The sequence below is a fragment of the Sciurus vulgaris genome, assembly GCF_902686455.1.
Source record: "Sciurus vulgaris genome assembly, chromosome: 1".
NCBI lineage: Eukaryota > Metazoa > Chordata > Mammalia > Rodentia > Sciuridae > Sciurus > Sciurus vulgaris.
In genome coordinates this window covers 72,972,184-72,994,675 of record NC_136461.1, presented here as the reverse complement: position 1 = coordinate 72,994,675, position 22,492 = coordinate 72,972,184, and the positions used below count along the sequence as shown (strand labels likewise).

The 22,492-nt window shown below is 38.9% G+C and overlaps 1 protein-coding gene and 1 pseudogene across 6 annotated transcripts in view; one reads left to right on the top strand and one right to left on the bottom strand.

The window, feature by feature from the left end:
• Window positions 1–22,492, top strand: part of LOC306661163 (uncharacterized protein) — a 102,242-nt gene that overhangs the window by 19,781 nt on the left and 59,969 nt on the right. The gene's annotated exons all lie outside the window — the stretch shown is intronic.
• Window positions 6,665–9,366, bottom strand: LOC306663233 (small nuclear ribonucleoprotein G-like; annotated as a pseudogene). Its single transcript has one exon. The product of its transcript is annotated as a small nuclear ribonucleoprotein G-like (transcript).

Here is a 22,492-nt window from a genome sequence, read left to right as displayed (position 1 = left end):
AGAAGGAGGGACTGTATAGAGGGAAAAGAGGGGTTGGAGGGGTGGGAGGGAAGGAAAAAATAACAGAATGAATCAAACATCATTATGTAAATGTATGCTTACGCAAATGGTATGCTGTTACTCCATGTACAAACAGAAACAACATGTATCCCATTTGTTTACAATAAAAATAAAATAAAATAAATAAAATGTAAAATATAAAAATAAAATTAAAATTAAAAAAATACTTTTCTTATACCATCCACTACTGAGCATTGGGTATGGATTTTAGAAAAATTAATAATGACATATAATGTCAAACTTGTTTCAGAAGATCATAGTGCTTTATATTTCTACCAAAAATTTAGAAGATTGCTTGGACTAGGGATGTAGTTCAGAGCATTTGCCTAGAGTGCATGAGACCCCAGGTTCCATCCCAGTACTACAAAAAGAAAAAAAGAAGAAAAAGGAGAAGAGTGCCTGCCTTGCAATAATACCCTTGCTAACTTTGAGTTTAATAAATTTAAGTAAATCTCTTAGAAGGAATTTTGTAACCAATGAGAATCAAGTTTTGAAGACAATTTAATTAATGACTAGTAGAAAATCTCTCACATCAATGTTAATTAAACAAAAACAGAGCTATAAATTCTATGCACATCAAGATTATATTTTCATATGCTAATAGCATTTATCTTTGGATAATGAAATTGATGACTTTTATATTCTCATTATTTTCTTTTAGTAAAATTTTTATGCTACTTCCTGTATAACTTCAAAATCTTTTATAGTGAAATCTGAGTAATCTGATAAATGAACATTTTGAAAAGGAAAGGCTACACTCTGAACATGGAAATACTTGAGGACAAGAAAATCTACAGACATAGAAACCATATATATTCTCACCACAATGACTGGAGTTGTATTTTTCTTTCTCCAGATTTCATCAAGGGTCTTCTGAGAATGGAGCTGTTTGGGTCTTGGAAAGAATGTCTTGACAGAACATCTCACCTAACTGGGAACTTGCAAACTATATATAATTGGCCAACTTACATCCATGTAATGGAAGGAACCATCTGTCTTGGATTGGTTATATTTGTTTTGACTAATTTGGACCAACTGCCTTTTCCTTGGCTCCTGTTTTACATTTTAACACTGAATGTGTTCACTAGGATGGTCAAAACAAAGTACCACAGACTGGGTGGCTTAAGCAATAGAAAATTACATTCTCAAAATTTTGGAAGCTAGAAGTCTCCAAAAGTTCTGGCAAAAGTTCTGGATCCAAAGTGCCTGCTGTTGCTTTCTGGCTCTCTTAAGACCTGTTTGACCTTGTACAAGATATTAGATTCTCTTGGTCTCAATATCCTTATCACTCAAATGGGCCAATACAAGTATATATCTCAGCATCATTGTAAGCATTGGAGGATTTAATTTATGCAGAAGTCACAAAACAGGGCTTGTTACATTGCCACACACTAACTGCTCAGTAAAGATCAACTGTTATTGTTGTATCAGATTACCTAATTAATGTAGCTATTTCGTTAACTCTCCTTGACACAGGAGATACAGCCACAAACAAAAGATGACTCCTGTCTCTTCACTGGAGAGAGATATTCCTCTTCATCTAGATGTTGGTCCGATTTCTAGTGAAGAAGCTTTGGTCCCTACTTTTAAAAATGCTATGTAGAAATACTTTCCTAAGGAATACTGAACAGTTGAAGCATGCTTGATCTCCCTGACCTTTCGTCTTGTAGGCACTGATTCTTATGTGTGATTGTAGATTTAGGGAGAGGTAAAGTCTGAAAAAGAAAGCGCAAGTAATAAGTCCTCTGTCTCTTTTATGGTTATATCTCCTCTTTCTCTAGGCCTTAAATCTCACACACACACACACACACTTATATCCCTTTAGTTGTTCTGGGAAGATTATTTAATGCCATGCACCCAAATTCTACAGCTACATAATGCTGTCTTGGGAGGTTGTGGTATCTAATTAATTAAGCAATCCTTCTAGAATGCTTTGATGACTAAAAATATGGATGCTGTGTCTGCCCTTTGTACCCTAGCTCGCTCAACCTCATGTGGGAACATGTGCTTTCGGTACTTTTCCAAGCAAGGACTTCTACCTCATACATTAATTCTAGCTGTAGTAATACTTTGGGAAAAGAATATGATCCCAAAATAACCACCAGGAGAAGTATGTCACGAAAGGTCATGGCAGTGGGGCAGAGGATGTTGGACAGAAGAGTTCTAAAAATAGAGAGCAGGAGATCAAAGGACCAGTGGTGATGAGGGACGTTTTTTGGCTCTGGTTCCCAGGAGGTGTGTGGGGGAGCTGTCCCCTGCCTACTCATGCCTTCTGTTCTACTTGTCACTCATAGTCTGTTGGAAATTCAAGGGGGTGGGAGGGTGGTTAGCATATTTTTCAGTCCTGGATGCTGACTGCCTTTAAATCATTTTGATGCAAAGCGTGCCTATAAAATACTGAAAGTACTGAAAGTCATGTCAAGACAAGTAACATTATGGGGAATATTTTTTTATTGCCATATTGCTAATACTACAAGGAAGGTCTTAACTTTTCTGATCCAGAATTCTTTATTTCAGCTTTCTTGTAGACCAGCCTTTTATCTTTTGCAAGTTCACATTGACTTTACATTGTCTAAGTTGCACCTCGTTATTAAGTGTGTGTTGCTAAACACTGAATTTTTGTCCATGTACATAGATAGATTGAACCACATCAGGTTCCAATAGTCACTTGTGAGTTTTGTGGGGTGGGGTATAAGTGTATCTGACTGCCATTGAAGACACTAACATTTTAAATGTACTGTCCAAACCCCTCCTTTCCAAATCTAGCTTTGACAATAATGAGGTAGGTAAATGAAGATCTCTTAAAAGCATGTATGTTGTAAATGAATTTTGGCGTGTGTGTGTGTGTGTGTGTGTGTGTGTGTGTGTGTGTGTTTTGTTTTCTAATTCCATAAACAAAGGGAATCAAAAGAACTGGCATAAATCCCACAGTCAGTCAGTCTCTCTCTCTCTCTCTCTCTCTCTCTCTCTCTCTCTCTCTCTCTCTGTTTTTGTTTTTGTTTTTGTTTTGGTACCAGGGATTGAACTCAGGGCCACTCAACCACTGAGCCACATTCCAGCCCTATTTTGTCTTTTATTTAGAGACAGGGTCTCACTGAGTTGCTTAGCACCTCGCTTTTGCTGAGGCTGACTTTGAACTCTGGTCCTCTTGCCTCAGCCTCCCGAGCCACTTGAATTACAGGTATCCACAGCACCTGGCCCATAGATTCTTTAATGGTCAATTTCCAGGGCTAGGGTTGTAGCTCAGAGGTAGAGCACTTGCCTAGCATGTGTGAGGTGCTGGGTTTGATCCTCAGCGCCACATACAAATACATAAAGGTATTGTTTCCATCTATAACTAAAAAAAAAAATTTTAAAAAGGTCAATTTCCTCAGTAGTAAAATAAGACAATTAACATGTGTCTGTGACAATAAATGTATAGAAGTGTTTGCCAACTGTACAGTGCTGTGTACATTTTTCTTTCTTTCTTTCTTTCTTTTTTTTTTTTTTTTTTTTTTTTTTTTTTTTTTTGCAGTACTACAGATTGAACCTTGGGATCTTCTACTGCTGAGGTACGTTTATTTTGAGACACAAATGTTTCTTCAATCACAAGGTTGTCAGAGAACCAGTCTATACCTTCAAGCTGAATCCTATTCAAGGAGGCTTCTTTTCATTCATTCCAAACTATTTACTTTGTCACTTCTGTGTGCAAGGCACTGTTCCAGGAACCAAGACACATTCAGAGATGAATCATAACCAGATCCTGCCCTCAAGGAACTTAGAGTACAAGGTGCAGATAAACCACTGAAAAATTCACTGCTTGGCTTCTCTAATTTAGCTTCAAATGATTGCATAATTGAGCATAATATGTCATTAAAAAGTGATTTAGTAGTTCCTCTTAAACATTTAAATAACAATGTATGTGTTAATTAACATGCACAAGTCTATTAATAAACTAATTGAAATGTATGCCTGTGATCAAAAATATGACCAAATGCTTGGGAAAGTCAAGGTGCTCTGACTCAAGTCAGGATTTTTGAGGCCCTGCAGTGACTAACAGTGACTGACAGTGCACTCATCCCAGTCCTTGCTGAGTGATCAGTCTTCATTAGACTCACTAAACCAAAATTGACCTGAAAACAATTGATCCCGTCTGGCTCTAAAGCTAATATCTTCATTTGTTTTGATTCAAGGCTTTCTTTGCCTGACTCCTTGAGTGAAAGGCTCTTTTGTTTAACATTTTAGTTGCAGCATAGTAAATCTTTGATTCTGTTCTAAAAGCAGAGACAAAGTTGAGATTTCTCTGGTAGACCGAAGAATCCTAACATGAGGGAAATAGGCACAGTTATAATCCTGAAAATTGTTCATTTTGTTGCAAATTTAAAATATCTGAAAATATCTGGCTAAAGAAAATTTCTGGTCATTTGAAAGTTACAACAAAATCATAACTCTTGTAAAAAATCTAACTTAGAACACATTCTCAGGCAGGATTCTGGTTTCAAAAATATTCCTTGGATGAGAATATTAAAGTTCTTATGAAAATACAGGACATGATACTGATCTCTTCTCCCAGGAGAAGAAAGCCGCTTTAGAGATGAGAAATCTCACAATTTCCTTTTCAGGAAATCTATGAGGGCTGTACGTTGATCTTGAGTCTGCCTCTCCTTCAGGCATTAGTAGATTTAAATCAGCGTGAGAGATCTTAAATATGGCTCTTAGGAAAAAGAAGCTATTGTGAGCTTAGAAAAGAGTAATGGTTCATCTAGTGCTTGGAATAATGGTTGAAAACTATTAGGGAAACTTGTGGGTGATATTCAGCTGAGGAGTTCCACAGGACAGTGGGAAAAGAAATGCAACATTATGTGAGCAACAAGCACAGCCTTCAAGTCGAGATGTCTAAGACAGGCACAGAGAGCTGGGTTAGCTAATGAGGACAAGACACACAACTCCCAACAGGATCCTAACAATGTCCCTCCACAGAATCCAGAGTTCAGCAGCCTCACTTCAACTCTCCAGCCCTTGAGCACTCTGACCAAAATGTCTCAGAAGGAAGGAGAGTCCAGATCTGCATCATGTATCTAAGCACATGTTCACTATGGCATGTGGGACACCTAAGGGCCCACCACTCTGGAACAGGAAACAGTATCACCAATATTGCTGACAGTCTCTGGATTCAGCCAATTCATAAAACAAACATTTATGGAATCTCTAGTCTCCACAGATGGCCAGGCATAAAGAATCTATTTATTCCTCTAACCTCTGATAAGTGTTTCTACAAAGTGCATGAGTATCTGCAGGCTGCGATGGAACACTTTCTACTGGTCAGGTCGGCAGTTCTGCCCTCTGCTGGGCCCCCAGTCACTTCTGGCCTCATGCTCACAGTAGAACCTGAAGGACTCCCTGCTTCTCACCCAGCACTGGACATGTTTTCAGGAAATTCCAGAAGTGTTCATTTTGAATTGTCTGATGATTATGACTCTTTCAGAAGTTTGGTTAGCTTTAGGAATAAAAGACAAGGGCAGAAAATCATTCCCTGGCTTTTCTAATATTTACTGCTATGTAACAAACTATCTCCAACTTAGTAACTTAAAATAGTGTCCACTGAACCCTACTTTATGGATTCTGTGGGCTGCAGTGTGGGCCAGCCCCACTCCTCCTGGAGAGGACTACAGTCAGTCACTCTGTGGTACTCAGCTGGCAGCTGAGCTAGATGAGGGTGTCCATGATGACCTTACTCAACGTCTGGTACTTAGGAAGAAATGACTAGAAGTGTGAGCTCAGCTGACACTATCTCCTAGAGCATCTATGCTTGGTCTCCTTAACACCATGGTCTCTGGTGGTTGGGTGTCTTAACAGTGGCTGACATTCCTCAGAGCAAAAATTCTAAAAAAATAAAGAAGAAGTTGAATGTCTTTTTTTTTTTTTTTTTAATCTAGCCTCCAAAATTCTGCTGCATTGCCTCTGCAGCATTCTATTGGTTACAAGCAAATCATAAAGCCATTCCAGTGTCAAGGGATGGGAAATTGGGCTCCATTTCCTGATGGGAGACCACATGATAGAAAAGCTTTGCTGAGGTTATTATCTTTAGAAAACATAATCTTTTACTTTGACCTTTGGCCCTTTCTTCCTTATTTGTCACTCCAATACCTCTGAATACCTGAGTCTTGTCTAGTGGTTAGTTACTGTGTCTGCTGAAACGCTGAGCTTCTTCCCTCACTTCCCTTTGCCTTTCTTTTCCTTGCACCCTGTTCGACTCCAAAGAAGCTTGCCACAGACCACTAAAAGACAAGGCAGAGTGCAAAAGGCTTGGATGGAACCAGCAAGATGATATAGGTCAGAAAGGAAGCACTAATCATGATAAGAGTAATTAAGGAAGCTTTGTTGTGAAGGTGGCTGTTGTGCTGGACACAGATGAACAAAGAGCATTTTGATAGGCTGAGAATATGGGATGCAGGCATGTCATTCGTACATAAGCAAAAGCACAGAAGTGTGGAAACGTGTTGTATGAGGAAAAGTCCAGACTGCTAAAGAATTGGGGCCTTAGAGTCGATTGCCACTGGGAAGTCAGGCTTTTTGTTTTGTTTTGTTATTACAGTTTATTTAACAAAAAGCTTAATATGAAAATGTACATGACCCGATTTTTATGTCATAGTTAAACAAGACTGTGGAGAGGGGACACGGATTTCTCTTCTGAACAGCCATTATTTATTCTCATTCCAAGGCTTCTAACATGATATTATTTCCTCGTATTACCACCATTCCAATACTGTTCTGTTGCACACTAGGTGCCATTTCCACACATTCATCCATCACAAGGTTCATGAAGGCGTCAATTCCCCGCAATATTCCTTGGACGTGTCTGCCACATTTAATATCAATGATAACTTCTTGTCCATAATTTTTTCAGCTTGGGAGGGTGAGCTTTGCTCATGCTGTCTACTCTGTAGGTTCAGAGATGCTTTGAAATGGAATTGGCCAAGAAGCCAGGTTTTTAAGCTGTGTTTTAAGATGAGCAGCAGTGTGGAAGATGCAGTGGAGAGTTAAGATTTCAGAAAACAAAGGAGGAACAGTATGCATAGGAGCCTTGGTTTTGGGGTGTCTCTCAGAATTCATGTGATGGAAATTTAATCCCTCAAAGTCATATATTAATACTATTTGGAGGGTTGGGTTGTATTAGCTCAGTGGTAGAGTGCTTACTTAGCACATGTGAGGCCCTGGGTTCGAGCCTCAGCACCATATCAAAATAAAATAAATAAAATAAAGGTATTGTGTCCATTCACAACTAAAACATTATTTAAAAAAAAAAATAACAATTAAAAAAATTGTATTTGGAGGTGGAGCCTCTAGGATGGAATAGGGTCATGAGAATGGCACCCCTGGGATAGCATTAGTGGCTTTATAAGAAGAGGAAGAGAGACCAAAGCTAGCTTGCTTGCTCTGTCTTTCATGTGATACCTTCCAGAGGGTTATAATATAGCAAGAGTCCCTTACCAGATGCTGAGCAGATGCCAGCACGATGCTCTCAGACTTCTCAACATATAGAACTATAAACCAAATAAACGACTATTCTTTATAAGTTATCCAGACTCAAGTATTTTGTTATAGTAACAGAAAATGGCCTAAGACAGTATGGAAATAACGTATTCTTATTGAGTGGAAAGGAGAGGGCTTTCTTTCTCTTCTGATTTCTAAGAAAAATAGTAGCTATAACTCTCCAGAGATGATTTCTTAAACTGGTAGGTACCATTCATCACTAGACTTGGGCATAGACTAGACTTCAGCAAAGACATGTCCAGATAAATTCATGTAGTTTACTGGGTAGGACTAGTCACCCCTAGAGACTTCATGCCACCCAACTACCCAGTCCCCTATCCTAGTGAATCTAATGCTTCAGCAGCCCTGGAAACCTTCAATTTCCCCAGTCCAAGCAAAACCATTGCCCTAGCTAAGTAAATCTCAACTCTCAGTTGTTTTTCCAACATGCCCTCAAACTGTCTTTGCTACCACCAAACAGAACTTCTCACCACTCCGTGGTGAGTAAGTCATTTTCCATCACACTACTAGGGTCATCTCTGTCTTCCTAGTCATCTCTTAATATCTAGCTGAAAGGTGACCTTTGGGGAGCATGATGCAGTTGGCTGCTGCCTTCTGACCTCCCACCAGATTCTCTCTCTTGTCATTAACACCCGTCCCATTGTATCATATGTGTTTAATGTTTATTTTGTGCATTAGACTGAGCCTCTTGGGGGGGACCTCCTCTTTGTATCACAAGTGTCTCTCCTAAGACCTGGTACATAGTAGGTGATCAATAAATGCTATGTGAAAGAAGGCAAGTAGGAGCTTCATGTTACTGATTTTGGCCAGTGTTTCTGCTCTAGAAATCCTGACTCTGAATGAGCAGTATTGGAACCATACTGTGCAGAACAGTGGTGTTTAAGTCTGGTCAGAAGATGCTGAGTTTCTGTTGACATAAAGCTACCGAAGTAAGCTGGGAAATCAGCCAGGGAAAACCAGCAGATCCCAGTGTAGTAGAGCTCTATTCACAAACCTTGTTTATTTCTAACAAACTGTTTCCCAGAGGAACCATAAGTGACCCAATTGCCATGTCTCTCACACCCCAGCAACTATTAAAACTGGCAGTTCCCTGCCTGGCTTCTGAGCGCAGAGCAGACCAGTGTGTCCCCTGAATTTCTTAGTAACACTCTCTTCCCCGAATGACTGACATTCACGGGTAGTTTAGGTCATTGTCAACTTCTGTGGTCTCCTTTTAAAACCTAAGGTCACGCATTCATAAAATCCTTCCTGACATTGTGTGGATAATAGCAGGGAACTCAGCTTATATATATACTAAGCCCTCAAGAATGCTCCGTGGGCAGAGCTCAGCTTCCTTGGGAGAATGTTGTTTGCATAGGGTTTCAGAGCCTGGGGAGACGGGATGTTTTCCTTTTCACCCAGAACCCTGCCATGAACTGCTTTATATAACCGAGTCAGTGTTAGCAAGTCGCTGTTGCTTTCACTGTGGCCAGAGCAGACAGACGCTGCATGTGCCTTCAAAAGCCCCCAGTGTATATGTGCTCATGGCAGATCTCCAAATCCTTCCCTTATTGTTTGATTGGGAAGTTCACAGAGTTTATTAAACAGTCTGTAAAAGCATCACATATTACATCCTTCTGCCTAAAACACCTTGATTTAATTTTACCTATTAGCACCCACATTGCTTCTCTCAATTTCACTTTCAGATGTTTTCACCTCTAAGGTGTCATACCTATATACGAAAATAATAATTTTTAAAAGTTATAGACTATGGGACTGGGGTTGTGGCTTGGTGATAGAGCACTTGCCTAGCACATGTGAGGCACTGGGTTCAATTCTAAGCGCCACATAAATAAATAAAGGTATTGTGTCCATCTACAACTAAATATATATATATATATATATTTTTTTTTTTTTTTTTAAAGTTATAGACTATGGATCCTTCACTATGATACCAAAGAATCCTTACCTATGCCTACAGTTGTCCTTTAAAGGGAGAGCTCTCTTATTTCAGGATCACTAGGACTTGGAGCCGAGCAGTTGGTAAGGAGGGGTGAAAGGAGAGTGGCCTTGGAGTGAGTGGTCATTGCTGGTTTTTTTCCGAGCACTGCCACTAATCCATGTGACTGGAGCCTCTCTGGGCTTCCAACTTTCTTTGGATTAAATACTTGTCAGAGATTTGGTATAGATGAAATGATGTAGTCCTTAGAAGATAATCAGTAAAGATTAATTTCTGTCCTTGCTTTCTTGACAGTTCAGTAGGTCTGGGAGGGACAAAAGGAGCATAAATTTCAAGCGAAAGGATTAGGAAGTAGTGTCAATTGTTCATATCTAAAGTTAGATTTTGTAAATAGGATCCAATTAATGATAATTTGACTTGAAATTTCCTGCAAACTCATCTATTATAGCAGACCTGCCATGATTTCATGACTCTAACTACATTTACAGTCACTGTTTTTCTAAAGAGCCCCATGAAGCTATAAGATTCTCCAGTATCATAGAATCTTCTACCGAAGATTTTGACGGTTTAGAAGAGCTATCGATCTTGGGGAATGGAACCCCAGCCCAAGTGTCAGTGATGTAAAAACAGTCCACTTCCATTTACAAACAATTGCTTACTCACTCCTCCAAGGCAAGAAAAACAAATTTATTCTGCTAAAATTTAATCCACATGATTGGATGAAAAAGAAGGGATTAACTTTTAAAGAAAAGAATACTGAATATTTTCAGAAAATCCCCTCTATTAGTAAAGCTTGATTAAAAAAAAAAAATCTCTCTATTCTACTAATTCCTTTCCTCTTCTTATTCATGAAGTTTTTAAAAACAATTTTAAGAATTTAAAGCACAAAGAAAATGCCATAGATATTTGGCATACAGAAAGAAAGAGAAAAGCTTTGATGATGCAGCAGAGACCAAATGAGTGTCTTCCATGTTGTACTTCATGATTGAAACAAAATACAAAACGTCTAGATGAGTGGCATAGTCCCCATCCAACAGCATCAGTGTCATCTTGGGGATTTGTTAGTGTAAATTCCCAGACCTCATTCCTTAGCTCTGACCACCTGACCTACCTAAAGTCACAGAGTTCATTATTCTGGAACTACTTCTGACCCACAGTTTGTGCTGCTACTAACCCTTGCAAATATGAGAATGTTCCCCCAACCCCTTGGTCCTAGGGGTTAAACCCAGGATGATCTCACTCATGCTAAGCAGAGAATCTTTTTTAAAAAATAGAATCTCAGGGATAAATACCACCCCCTTTACATGTATACATGAATGAAAATAGGTGAAATGATTTACACTAATCAGTTAGAAAGTAGCCCTGCACAGGGCAAAAATAGGATAAGCTTTGGAGTCAGATTCCAGTTCCATTACTTTCTGTCAGCAAAACCAAGGATGAGTCACTTAAATTCTCTAAATCTCAAATTTCTTGCCTGTAAAATAAGGATAGTGATTGTACCTATTTCCTGGGTATAATAAGAGATAAACAAAAAATTCGCTATAAATGCTCAATGACGTTAGCTACTGTTTTTAATTGATTGATTAAAAATACATAATGAACAAAAGTCATAACAACACCCATAATTCTTTCAAAGAAATCATGTTTTATTAAATCAAAATAGGCACATCTCTTCATATGCATTTGGGGAAAAATGTGTTGCATATAGGTATGAGATGTTGTTTATTATTTCACAATATGTGATGTGCAGATAAATTTGCAGATTCTTGGGAATAACTGTAACATTTGGGGTTTACAGAAGACAGATTAGGAACCAGTGACCTGTGTCAACCTATTTTGTCTAAAAATAGATTGTCTATTCTAAAAAAAATGTACATGGGGAAAGAGTCTTGAATCTTCTTTGTTCCATTAACCCTGTGCTTAAATTCCTTTGCACTTAATTTTTTATGGGTTTCTTTGTGTCTGTTTGAAACCCATTTTCTCTGGTCTAATCTTCTGCAGACTTAGATGATTAACTGGTCAGCATCTTCCTCACTGTAATATTTTTTCCAAGTGAAAACTTCTTCCTAAAGAAACTAACAACAAAATGATGCACCCAGTATTTGAGTAGATATGCATAGACTTTTGACATGTTAAATTTGCTTTGTCACTTCAACGAACTTAATGGAGTCCGGGGAACACATTTACGATTAGAGAGTATCTAAATGCTATATTGATGGCACTGGTTGAAAATGTCCCCAACGTTCAAAACCAGTGTGGGAGAACACTTGGGAAGCTCTGAGAAGGAAGCACGTTCAGTGCCAAAATATTGAATCTGGAATCAAGATTTAGGCTCTGATTTAGGTTTCCAGATTTTGAAGCAAACTCACTGTGTGATCTTGGGATCATCACAATCTCTCTAAATCTCAGTGTTCTTGAGCATAAAACATGAGATTGGATTGGGTTCTACAAGATGCAGCTCACGATGGGAGACCTTTACCACCAGCATACCTTCTCATACTGAGGGCTCACACAGCCACGCATGCGCACACTTTTAGTAGACGTATTTTCAGGTGAAGACATCAAGGCTCAGAGAGTTCGTTAGCCTGTTAACACAGAGCTAGTTACTGGTGGTTCTGGTGCTCCCACGAGGGTTTCTCCACTCTGGCCTCTTTGCTCTTGATCACAAGCCAGGATTTCTCTTCTGAGGGGATGGGGAAGGGTTTGAGCTGGACCTTCTGAAATGGATGAGGGCAGAGATTGAGTTACACTGTGGGTCTAACTGAATCCTCAGAGTATGTGGTAATTTATAGTGCAGCTCCCTCCCTGAATCCCAGAAAGCCTATAATATGAAGTTATTTCTGTCCCCAAGCACCAGCAATATTATGAAGATCTGCTGAACATGAAGTCAGTTCCTTGCTTATACACTGATCTTTCTTCCTTCCTTCCTTCCTTCTTTCCTTCCTTCCTTTTCTTTTCTTTCTTTTCTTCTTTCTTTCTTTCTTTCTTTCTTTCTTTCTTTCTTTCTTTCTTTCTTTCTTTCTTTCTTTCTTTCTTTCTTTCTTTATTTATTTCTTTCTTTCTTTCTTTTCTTTCCTTCCTCTAAAAATACTTTAGTCATTTTTAATTGTTTTCTAAGTTCACCTCAACTTCTCAGATAAAGCTCTGCCTATTGTCACATATGGAGAACAAACATTTTCCTCACCTCCAGGAAGTCCTAAGGCTGTAAATAACTACCAGTATATTATGTTTAGACTTTTAACAAAAGTATGACTATATCGACTTTCCATTTGCTTCTGCTTCATTTTTTTCTCTGGTCAGTGTTGTTTGCTTTCTGTCCCTGCTTGGTCTGCTTGAATCTAATAGAATTGAGATAGAAGAGCCAAAAATAATATCTTGGTATACTTTGTGCTGCTGTAACAGAATGTCACAGACCAGCAGTTCATAATGAACAGAAATTCATTGGCTTGCAGTTTCTGGATGCTAAGTCCAGGAGCAAGGCACTGGCATCTGGTGAGGACTTCTTTCATGACATCAGATGGCAGAAGGCCAGAGGGCAAGAGAGAGCCCAAAGGGGCTGAACTCATCCTTTTTTCAGGAAGCCACTCCCTCTATATCCCCTGGGTAACTCCCACAGTGATGGCAGAGCTCTCTGGCCAAGTTCCCACCACCTGATACTTAACACATGCTTTTGGGGGGACATAGGAATACCATAGCAAATGGTCACCATGAACTGTTACTGAATTTTGATTTTGTTGTAGGTATTATTCAAAGTGTGAGGTGTTCATCTTTACAACCACCCCAGGAGTTTGGAACTACTCTTTTTACCACTTTATAAGTAAGGAAAGTGATTTGCCCAAAGTCATACAATTAGTTCTTTAGCAGAGTCAGTCAAACTCAGAGAGTGTTTGGCACACAACCTAAGCCCTTAAACTCAAAACTACACCTCTGCCTTCCCCGAAGTAAAGAAGTGGGAAATATGTAGCAAGATCCGTTTCTTCTTCCTCTTTCTCTTCAACCTCCTGCTCCCCACTCTTCTCCTTTAGATGGAATGTATTTAAATGGGGTTTATTTGAACAATGTTGAATGATTAATTATTTAGACCAGAAGAAAACTAGGAGCAAGGGAAGGAAACAAAGAAAGGAAACATTTTGAAAATACATTTACATCTCATATATGCTTCTTTCTCAAATGGAGAGTTGTTTCCTGACCAATGTTCCTAGTGAAAGAAGTCATTCACTGTGAGGAAAAGCAGGCTCCAGGCCTGCCGGGATTGGGCTGCCCCTGCCATGCAGTTAGTAGTGAGTTGGGCAAATTAATAGTTCACTGACATTTCTAACACATTTTAACAACTAAAAGAATAAAAATCGATCCTTTTCTTTAATAAAGCATAAAAGCTTCAGGAAATGACTCCTTCCATCTTAGGACCACTGCTGTGTCTTACTGTCATGACAAAATCACCAGCCTGATATTTTCTTTTCCTTCATTAGCAAGAAGAGGGCTCTCAATGGTTAAAGAAGAATGTTAGGGTTTTTCTCTGCTGCTGCTTCTGTCCCCGCTGCCTTGAGAGTTGGCTGACTTTTTGAGTATTGCTCTGTCTGCTCCGGGAAAGGGTCACCTTCTGTCAGGAGTTGAGACTCAGCTCTGCTTTGTGCCTGTAAGAAAGGAGGGCAGAGTTTAGGCTGCTAGTGAAGCAGAGGAATGTTTGATTGGCAGGGGAAAGGGGTTGTTGACTTTACTTAAAATATATCTTGAAAATATCTCCTATAATGTTAGGTTTTGTAGCTCCCCCTAGCTCTTCTCTGACCCCCTACTTTTGAATAAATGTGTAGAATTCTAGTTGTGTACAGAGAAGGTTAGAGAATGAACCCACTGTAGCTGTCTCCACAGGCGCCTGTGAGGGTGTGACAGGGTGAACTGGCCCTTGGGGAATTTTAAGGGGAATCCTCTAGAGCCAAATTCCTCAACCAGGGCAAACTTCCATCAGCTGTGTAAATAGTGCAGCAATGTGTGGAGGCCACAGGCAGTTTCCTGATAGTCAGCTACTGTACCCAGGTAGTTGAAAGGATTCGTGTTCCACTCCAACGCTTGCAGGATGAGAGTTGGATCTTGAAGTCCCTGCTGAATGGGTGGCTAGAAATGTCCTCTCCACTTTATTTACTGAGGGAAGACAGTCTGATGGTGATAGGTAGGGCTGGCTGGAAAAAATCACACCTGACAAGGTTTCTGGGTGTCTGAGTGAAGAGAAAAAAACTGACTGCAGATGGGGGACAGAATTGGCCACTCATGGACAAGCATTCATCCCAATTCAAGAGATCTCTGGGGACTGGAGTAGGATGGCCTGCTCTGGTAGTTATGGAGCTGTTCTTTAAAATATTAAGTTAAATGCAATTCATGTATTTTGTTTCTTTATTCCCCACAACATCTGAAAGAAGGCAAAATCCTGGAAAGGCTGATGCCGTCTGTCAAGCGGTGCTGTGTGCATGTGTCTGTGCCTCTGTTGGGTGTTGGTTTGCAGCTGCATTAACCTCAGCTCTTCCCTGTGCAGACATTTGGATGCTGACCCCAGCTCCTGGATCTAAAGTTGTTGTAGTTTTCTTTTGCTTGTTCTGCAGTCTTCATCACTCTGACATTCAATTTGTTTGTTTACCTTAAAAGAATGAGGGTAGGGACAAAATCACTAGGTACAGGCAGTCCTCTGTGTTTGTCGGTACATAACACATTCCTGAAAATGTGAAAAATCGGCAAGAACCAAATAATGGACTTATATGGTATAAATATAGTTCTAGTACCAAAGAACTAAAAATGCTATAAAATCCCTGAAAATATCTTGGTTTTAGAGAGAGTGTAATTGCCCATTTCTAATATTTTATCTGTGTTTTTTAATTTGATTATTCTTCTTCACCACTGGTCATTTGAAATACTGACTGAAGTTGGACCAGCACCCAACTGGGGCAAAAGTTTCTCTGCTTTGGCTTTTCATCTTCAACCTAGTAGTGTTAGGTTTGGGCTACTTATCCTTCTTATCAATAGTGTCAATTTTTATTTTTCCATTTTCAGACTCAGTTTTATAGATGTATATGGGCAAGGTCAATCAAAGTATTCAAACCATTACTACTGCAAGTATTCCTGTATAAAGACTGTACATGCAGCCCAGACAGAGCAGCTGTACCTGCCAATATCCAGTTTCACCATGACCAATTTGAGGACTTAGGCTTTTCTTTTCTTTAGTGTTCCCTCAACCTGCCTAACCCATTCCAGGAGTTATCAGATATTAAGATTGCATGCTGTTATGGGTATGTTTTCCTGAAGTGATCAGCTTTTTGGACTTTGTCAGTGGTCCAGAGCCACAGGAGCTGATGGAAGACAGGTTCAGAGGCTGTTGCTGGTTTCCCGGGTACTTTATGAGCAAGTTTGCTTCACATCAGTCTGGGAAAAACCGGTCATCAGGTAGAGCACAGCACATTCTGTATGTATTGTATTTGTTTTCTTCAAAACAATAGAATGTCTGAACTTTTTAAAAAAGTTTCTCTCAATATATACATAGATATGGACATATATGGATTTTATGTATGAATTTAAGAGTAATTTCAGAGAGGAGGAAGGAAAAGACTTAAAGCAGAGTGTGGTGGTGCATGCCTGTAATCCCAACTACTCTGAAAGTTGAGTCGGGACAATCCCAAATTTGGAGCCAACCTGGGCAACTTAATGAGACCCTGTCTCAAAAAAAAAAAAAGGGTAGTAGGGTAGCAAGTTTGGAGGTGTAGCTCAGTGGTAGACCATTTGCCTTCCATGCATGAAGCCCCAGGCTCAAAAAGAGTTTGCTTTTCTGGCTGTGTGATCTTAGATCAGATATTTAACCTTGCTGAGCCTCAGTATCTTCATTCATAAAATTGAAATAATTATGCCCATCTCTCAAGATCATTATAAAGATTAATTATAAACTTATAAAAATTGTTGTGAAACCACTCAGTGTTAGCTAACCCACATAGGTTTGTTTCAAAGATTTCTTTGGTGTGGTTTGAAAACCCTTATCTCTTCTTTTCATCTTTAACAATTATTGACCAAATAGCAACCTTACCCACAGTGAAAGGGACTGAAGGATGGCTGGAGGGCATACTTATGAAAGTGTACTTTGGGGTTAGTCAATGGGTCTGAGCATTGGTGCGTCACTCTCTCCCTGTTTGTGGGTGACTATTCACATATCAGTATATTGATTGAGAGTGTGAATGGGCACAGGGTTATTTCCTGTGTATATGAATGGAAAACTATTCATCCACCCCCAGGACCCTTGAGTCTTATTCCTATTTATCAGAATTTATGATGTTGGGAAATTTTTAGAAATTGAGATACAAGGTGACACTAACTGCATGTTTTCTTGTGACAGGAATTCCTGGCAAGATATCTGGAAATAGGGGAAGTTTGAGAAGGTAGAGAATTTCTTCCAGGAATATTCACTTTTGTTGGCTTTTCAAAGGTCATGTCATAACAGCTTGCCAGACTTCTGTGAATGGTCCCGTTCTGATTTGAATTCCCTATAATATTATGGACAACATTCAGGCCCTGGAATGAAGAGGTCCAGATGAAAACCAACTTCTGCCATCCATTAGCTCTATGATCTTGGGCGGAAGGATTTCTAAAAACTCTGAGACTCAGTTTATTCATTTGCAAAGTTTGCATATTAATGTCTGCATCAAGGGGTTGTTTTGAGGACAAAGTGAGAAAATGTGTGTCTTATTCCACTTAGGCTGCTAAAACAAAAATACCATAAACTGGTAGCTTTAACAACAAACTTATTTCTCAGTTCTGGAGACTGCGAGAAGTCCAAGATCAAGGTGCTAGGAGGCTCAGCATTTGGAGAGGGTCTGCTTCCTGGTTCATAGACAGCCATCTTCCCACTGTGCCTTTATGTGGTTGAAGTGCCAGAGGAGCTCTCAGGCATCTCTTTTAAAAGAGCTCCAGTCCCCTTTATGAGGGCTCGGCCCTCATGACAATCACTCCCAAAGACTCTACCCATCACACTGGTGATTAGATTTCAACAAATGGATTCTGAGAGGACACAAACATTCAGTTTATAGCAATACATTTAAAATATTTTTGCAAACTCGATCACCCAAATGAAGGGTTTTGGTGATAGATTATCATAAGTCCTGCCATAACCTATAATCATGAACAAGTGAATACAAGAACCCATACAGCATTATTTACCAATGTTTTCAACTATAATAATTCAAACAAAAGTCTGTGAAATACTTGTTTTGTTTTGTTTTTTTAAATTTAAGCTGTAACACTTTCCTATGAAGTGCTAAAGTCAGGACCAAGGTGTATTTAGGGTTCTGATAACTCCTTTTCTAGGCAGTGAAATACTTCAGCTCACAGGGAAGTTTTCTTTGTTATTTAGAAGGATTTGATACTTTTAAAAAGGAAGGTGAATTTAGCCTAAGTATTAAGTACTTAAAGAGTCTTTTTCAAAAAAGTTTGATTCTGGAGAAATAAAATGGCTATCATTCAGAGAAGGTGCTGCTGTGTAGGTCTGTCAGTGGGACTTATTGAGAGGAGAATGGCTTTCTCTTGAAGGACAACATCTCGGTTCTTGACTGAACAGTGGAAATGCCTGGGGACCAGCAGTCTTCAATTGGTCATAATGAATAATAGAGACAAATCATTAAATGTGTTCCAATTAGTCATCTAATCATAATTTTTTTTTTTTTTTTTTTTTTTTTTTTGTGGTGCTGAGGATGAAACCCAGAACTTCACACATTAGGCAAGCACTCTACCACTGAGCTACGCCCCAAACCCGTAAGTATTTTTTAAAGTCTGTTAAGAGAGGTCGCTAGGCCCTGGCTAGTTGCTAGACTTCCTGTGTGTAGACAGGAAAGAAGTGTTGGAGGCGATTGTGCAAAGATATGTGAATTGCCGTCTAGATCTCAAAGAAATATATCCTCTAGTAGAGTGTGCCTAGCCACAGAGAGTAGTGTCATAGGACAGTGCAGAATGTATGGCAGTGTAGAGGAATAAGAGATTGTTTTAGTTTGGGGGAATCAGAAGTGTTCATGAAAGAGGTGGGTTTGAGCTATGCTTGGAAACTGGGCTATCTTTGGACATGTGGAGAAAAGAGGGACTCATAGTCCTGGTACAGGAACAATCAAAGCCAGGACACAGGAGCAGGTAAATAAATGTAAGGAACATGAAGAGGAAGAAGGAAAATAGGTCAAGGAAAGGGAATATAATCTATTGAAAATATCACTGAAGTACTTCGAAGTAGGGATGATAACCTATTTCCGTGTTTCTAAAATTCAAACTATTTTTCCTCATTTTAATGCTTTTTGATATCAAGAAACAACTTACTGTTAATATGTACATTTAATATTTCTTCATCACCTAAAAGAAGTTATTGAATCAATGACATATTCATAGTAAATGGAAATATTTTAATGTTTCATAATTATGAATCTATTTCATACCCAAGAACATATCATAATACCTACTTTATAACCTTTTTGGATAAATAAATACAATCTTCTATATAAAGCACTGGTCACATAGTATACTCAGTAAACTTACTAGTTTTACAAAAATAGAGTTGAACTAGGTTTGATGGCAATGGAGAATTACCACAGAATTTCAAAAGGGAGAGAAACAATGAGCTTGAGTCAATACTATGGTTTGGATATGGTTTGTCTCCAAGAGTTCAGGCACTGGAAGTTTTGTCCCCATGTGGGGGATGTAGTGGACCTTTAGGAACTGGGACCTGGTGGGAAGTCCTTAGGTGGGACCTTAGTGGGAGTGCCCTCAGCAGGATTAATGCAGCTCTCCTGGAACCCCAGTCTCAAGATATCTTTCTTTCTCCCCCTCCCCTGTGTTTTGTTTTGTGGGGATTGAACTTGGGGTGTTTAACCACTGAGCTGCATCCCCAGCTGTTTTTATTTTTTATTTTGAGTCTTTGCACTTGCAGTCCTCCTGCCCCAGCCTCAGAGTCGCTGGGATTAGAGGTGTGGGCCACCACGCCCAGTTTACCCAATCTCTCTTTTGCTTCCTATCTTGCATTATGATCGCTTCCTTTCACAGCTCCCACTAGTCTGATGCCATCACCTTCAGGCCTCCACTAGAGCCAAGCAGATGTTAATTTTGTGTGCTTGAACTTTCAAGCCTGAAAAAAAAAAAAAAAAAGATTTTCTTTACCCCAGTCTTAGTTTTTCATTATAATCGATGGAAAATAGGCTAATACGGCCATCAAAATCACTCTCTCAACAATATGAAGAATTTATGAAAGGATAGAAGCCACCTGGGGAACTATTATAATAGACTAGATAAGTAAATGAAGGGATAATTTGGGGAAGAATGCATAAAAGTGAGTGACATGTGCCTTGCCTTAGGATGCCATCGTCAGGCCTGGCCAACTGACGGGGTGTTGCAGAAAGAAGTAGGTATGAATGAGAGACTTTATTATTAACAGAAGTAGAAGATCTGGAAGAAGCAGCTAGTGTGAAAGCAAAACTGATAGGTTGGATTTTGGACACACAGAATCCAAATCTAGGTGGAGATATCCAGGAAGCATTTAGAAATCTATAACTTGATTCTGGGGATGAAATGGGGCTGAATGAACCTTAGAGGATTTTCATTTAGATGATAATTGAAACCATGGATGCAGATAAGTTTTTTAAAAGAAGAGAATAGAGGGAAAAGAAAAGAGGATGAAGGATAGAAATTCTGGAGTAAAACAACTTGTAGAATTCATTCAAAAGGAAACAATGGAACCAGAAAAGATGGACTTGAAAGTTTGGAGAACCAGAAAAAGTTCATGTTCCTGAATTTAGAAAGAAAAGCTGGTCAACAGTGCCAAGTGTAACCAATCCCACTGTCACACATTTATGGACATAATGGCAAATCGGCAGGATAGAGACCTCTTTCTTTGCACATCTGAGTTGTGCTTGAAGATCTCTTGGCATTTGGTTGCCATCTTTTGTTGCTTTCACTTCTTTCCTTTCTCAGCAATTTCTGAGCCCTTTCATTCTGACCTGCATTTTTGTGGTCACTTTAGTAGTTTGGAGTGGGTTTTCCCCCTCTTGCCTGTGTAGTTGTGGGAAAACACAGAGCACATATCTGAGGCAGCCCCTTAAGGTAGCCTAACACTGAAGCTTAAGAATGTCAGAGAAAGAAATGAAACCAAGCCCACCTGGGCAAATCATTGAGACAGGCCCCTGGGTGTTCTACTTTTAGAGTAAGCCAACAGTAATAATAATATTACCAGATGGTTTAGGATCTGAGTACAGACCTACTCTGATTCACTTTAAAATTTCTTGGAAAAGATGCTGTTGCCTTTCACATAAAACCTTCCAACTCCTCCTCAGCTCTTCCCACTATGTTGCTGTTTCTGTTTTCATGTTATTTTATACAGTAATTAGTTCTGTATTTACCCTGCCATTCTAGATCCTTTGCATGAGTTCATATCCTTATATATTAGCTTAGATTTTGAGAAAATTACTGCATAGCTTATGTTGAACACATTATCTGCTTGTAGACAGTGGTACTCTCATATTTGCCATAATCATATTTTCATGTGATAATGTTGAAACATTAGCCCATTGGCAGTGCATTTAGCTCTGGTGTGGGAAACTTGTAGGAATGGATTAAGTTTGGTTTTGATTCTCCTGCTAATGGGGATTATGATGTCTCCCCTCAGGACAGCACTAAATACCTGGCTCTGTGAATGTGTCACTTTTAAGTGCAAAAGCAGAATTGGCTTTACCAAAGACAAAGAGAGTATACTAATCTTCTTACTGGATTTTGTTTTGTTTTGTTTCTATTTTTCAACAATGGCTTTGATAAACTTTTTAAAAAATGTACTCATTAACTAAATCAGATGAAGACTTTTGAATGAGAGATACCAAGGCCCTAAAGATTATAATTTATCAAGTCTGATTCAAGAACTTGAACATCTTATTTTTAAGTTTCCCTAATCTTCCAATGTTTAAGGATCACTGTTTTCTGAAATAAGTGATAAGTGTGAGCACAAGTAGAAAGATATACAGCTAAAATGTAAATTAACTAGATATACAAAAATCTACAATTATTTGTAGCTTATATAGATATGTATTAAAATAGTTGAGTAAACACTTCAAAAGATGGACAGGTATCTTTGGAAAATTTGTGGGAAAATGGAGAAGTTTCAGAAGACCAAAACAGAACCAATATCATATCTAAACGTTTTTGAAGGAATAGGAGAGATCTAGGCAACTGTAGGCTGTGTGTTTAATTTCCCTTGTTGAAAAGAAAGTACACAGCAGTAGGGATATTCTCATAATGTTGGTTTGTAAGCGAGAGACTGTTCTTCAACCCTACTTAGGCAGAGAAAAGGGAAATGGTTGAAACTAATGTGAGGGGTTTAAATTAGAAAGTAAGAGTTTTATAACTGGGAGGGATGTTGGAACAACTTAAGAACTGTGTAACCTTTCTCTAGAGGTCTTCAAAATAGGTTGATTTCTATGTCTAATTTAAATCTGGTACCGCTCAAAGGTGAAGGAGATCCACAGAGCATTGTTTTATGCCTCATATATATTTTGAAGAACTTTTGAAATTTATTTTCTCATTTCAAATGTTGGAAACCAAGGATTTGTGTTATATAATGACATCACTAATTTTGAAAATATTCTTTCACCTTAAGTGAATTTTGCTTTACAAAGATACACACACACACACACACACACACACACACACACACACACATCTTTGCCTTAATGCTTCTATCACATGGAACAAAAGAATTGCTAAGTACATCCACTCCCACCCTACCTTCTACATTTTCTTTTCCTTGGTACACTGTGTTTTTGGTCACATGAATACACAAGAAAGCTCAAATAAGTAGTCACAAGAACCTTTTTTGGCAGGCTTTGGCAAATCAAATATATGCTATCTATACGTAATGTAAAATAATTATACGTGGAGAAAAGAGGCAGAGGGCCCAGAAGCTCTTGGCAGCTG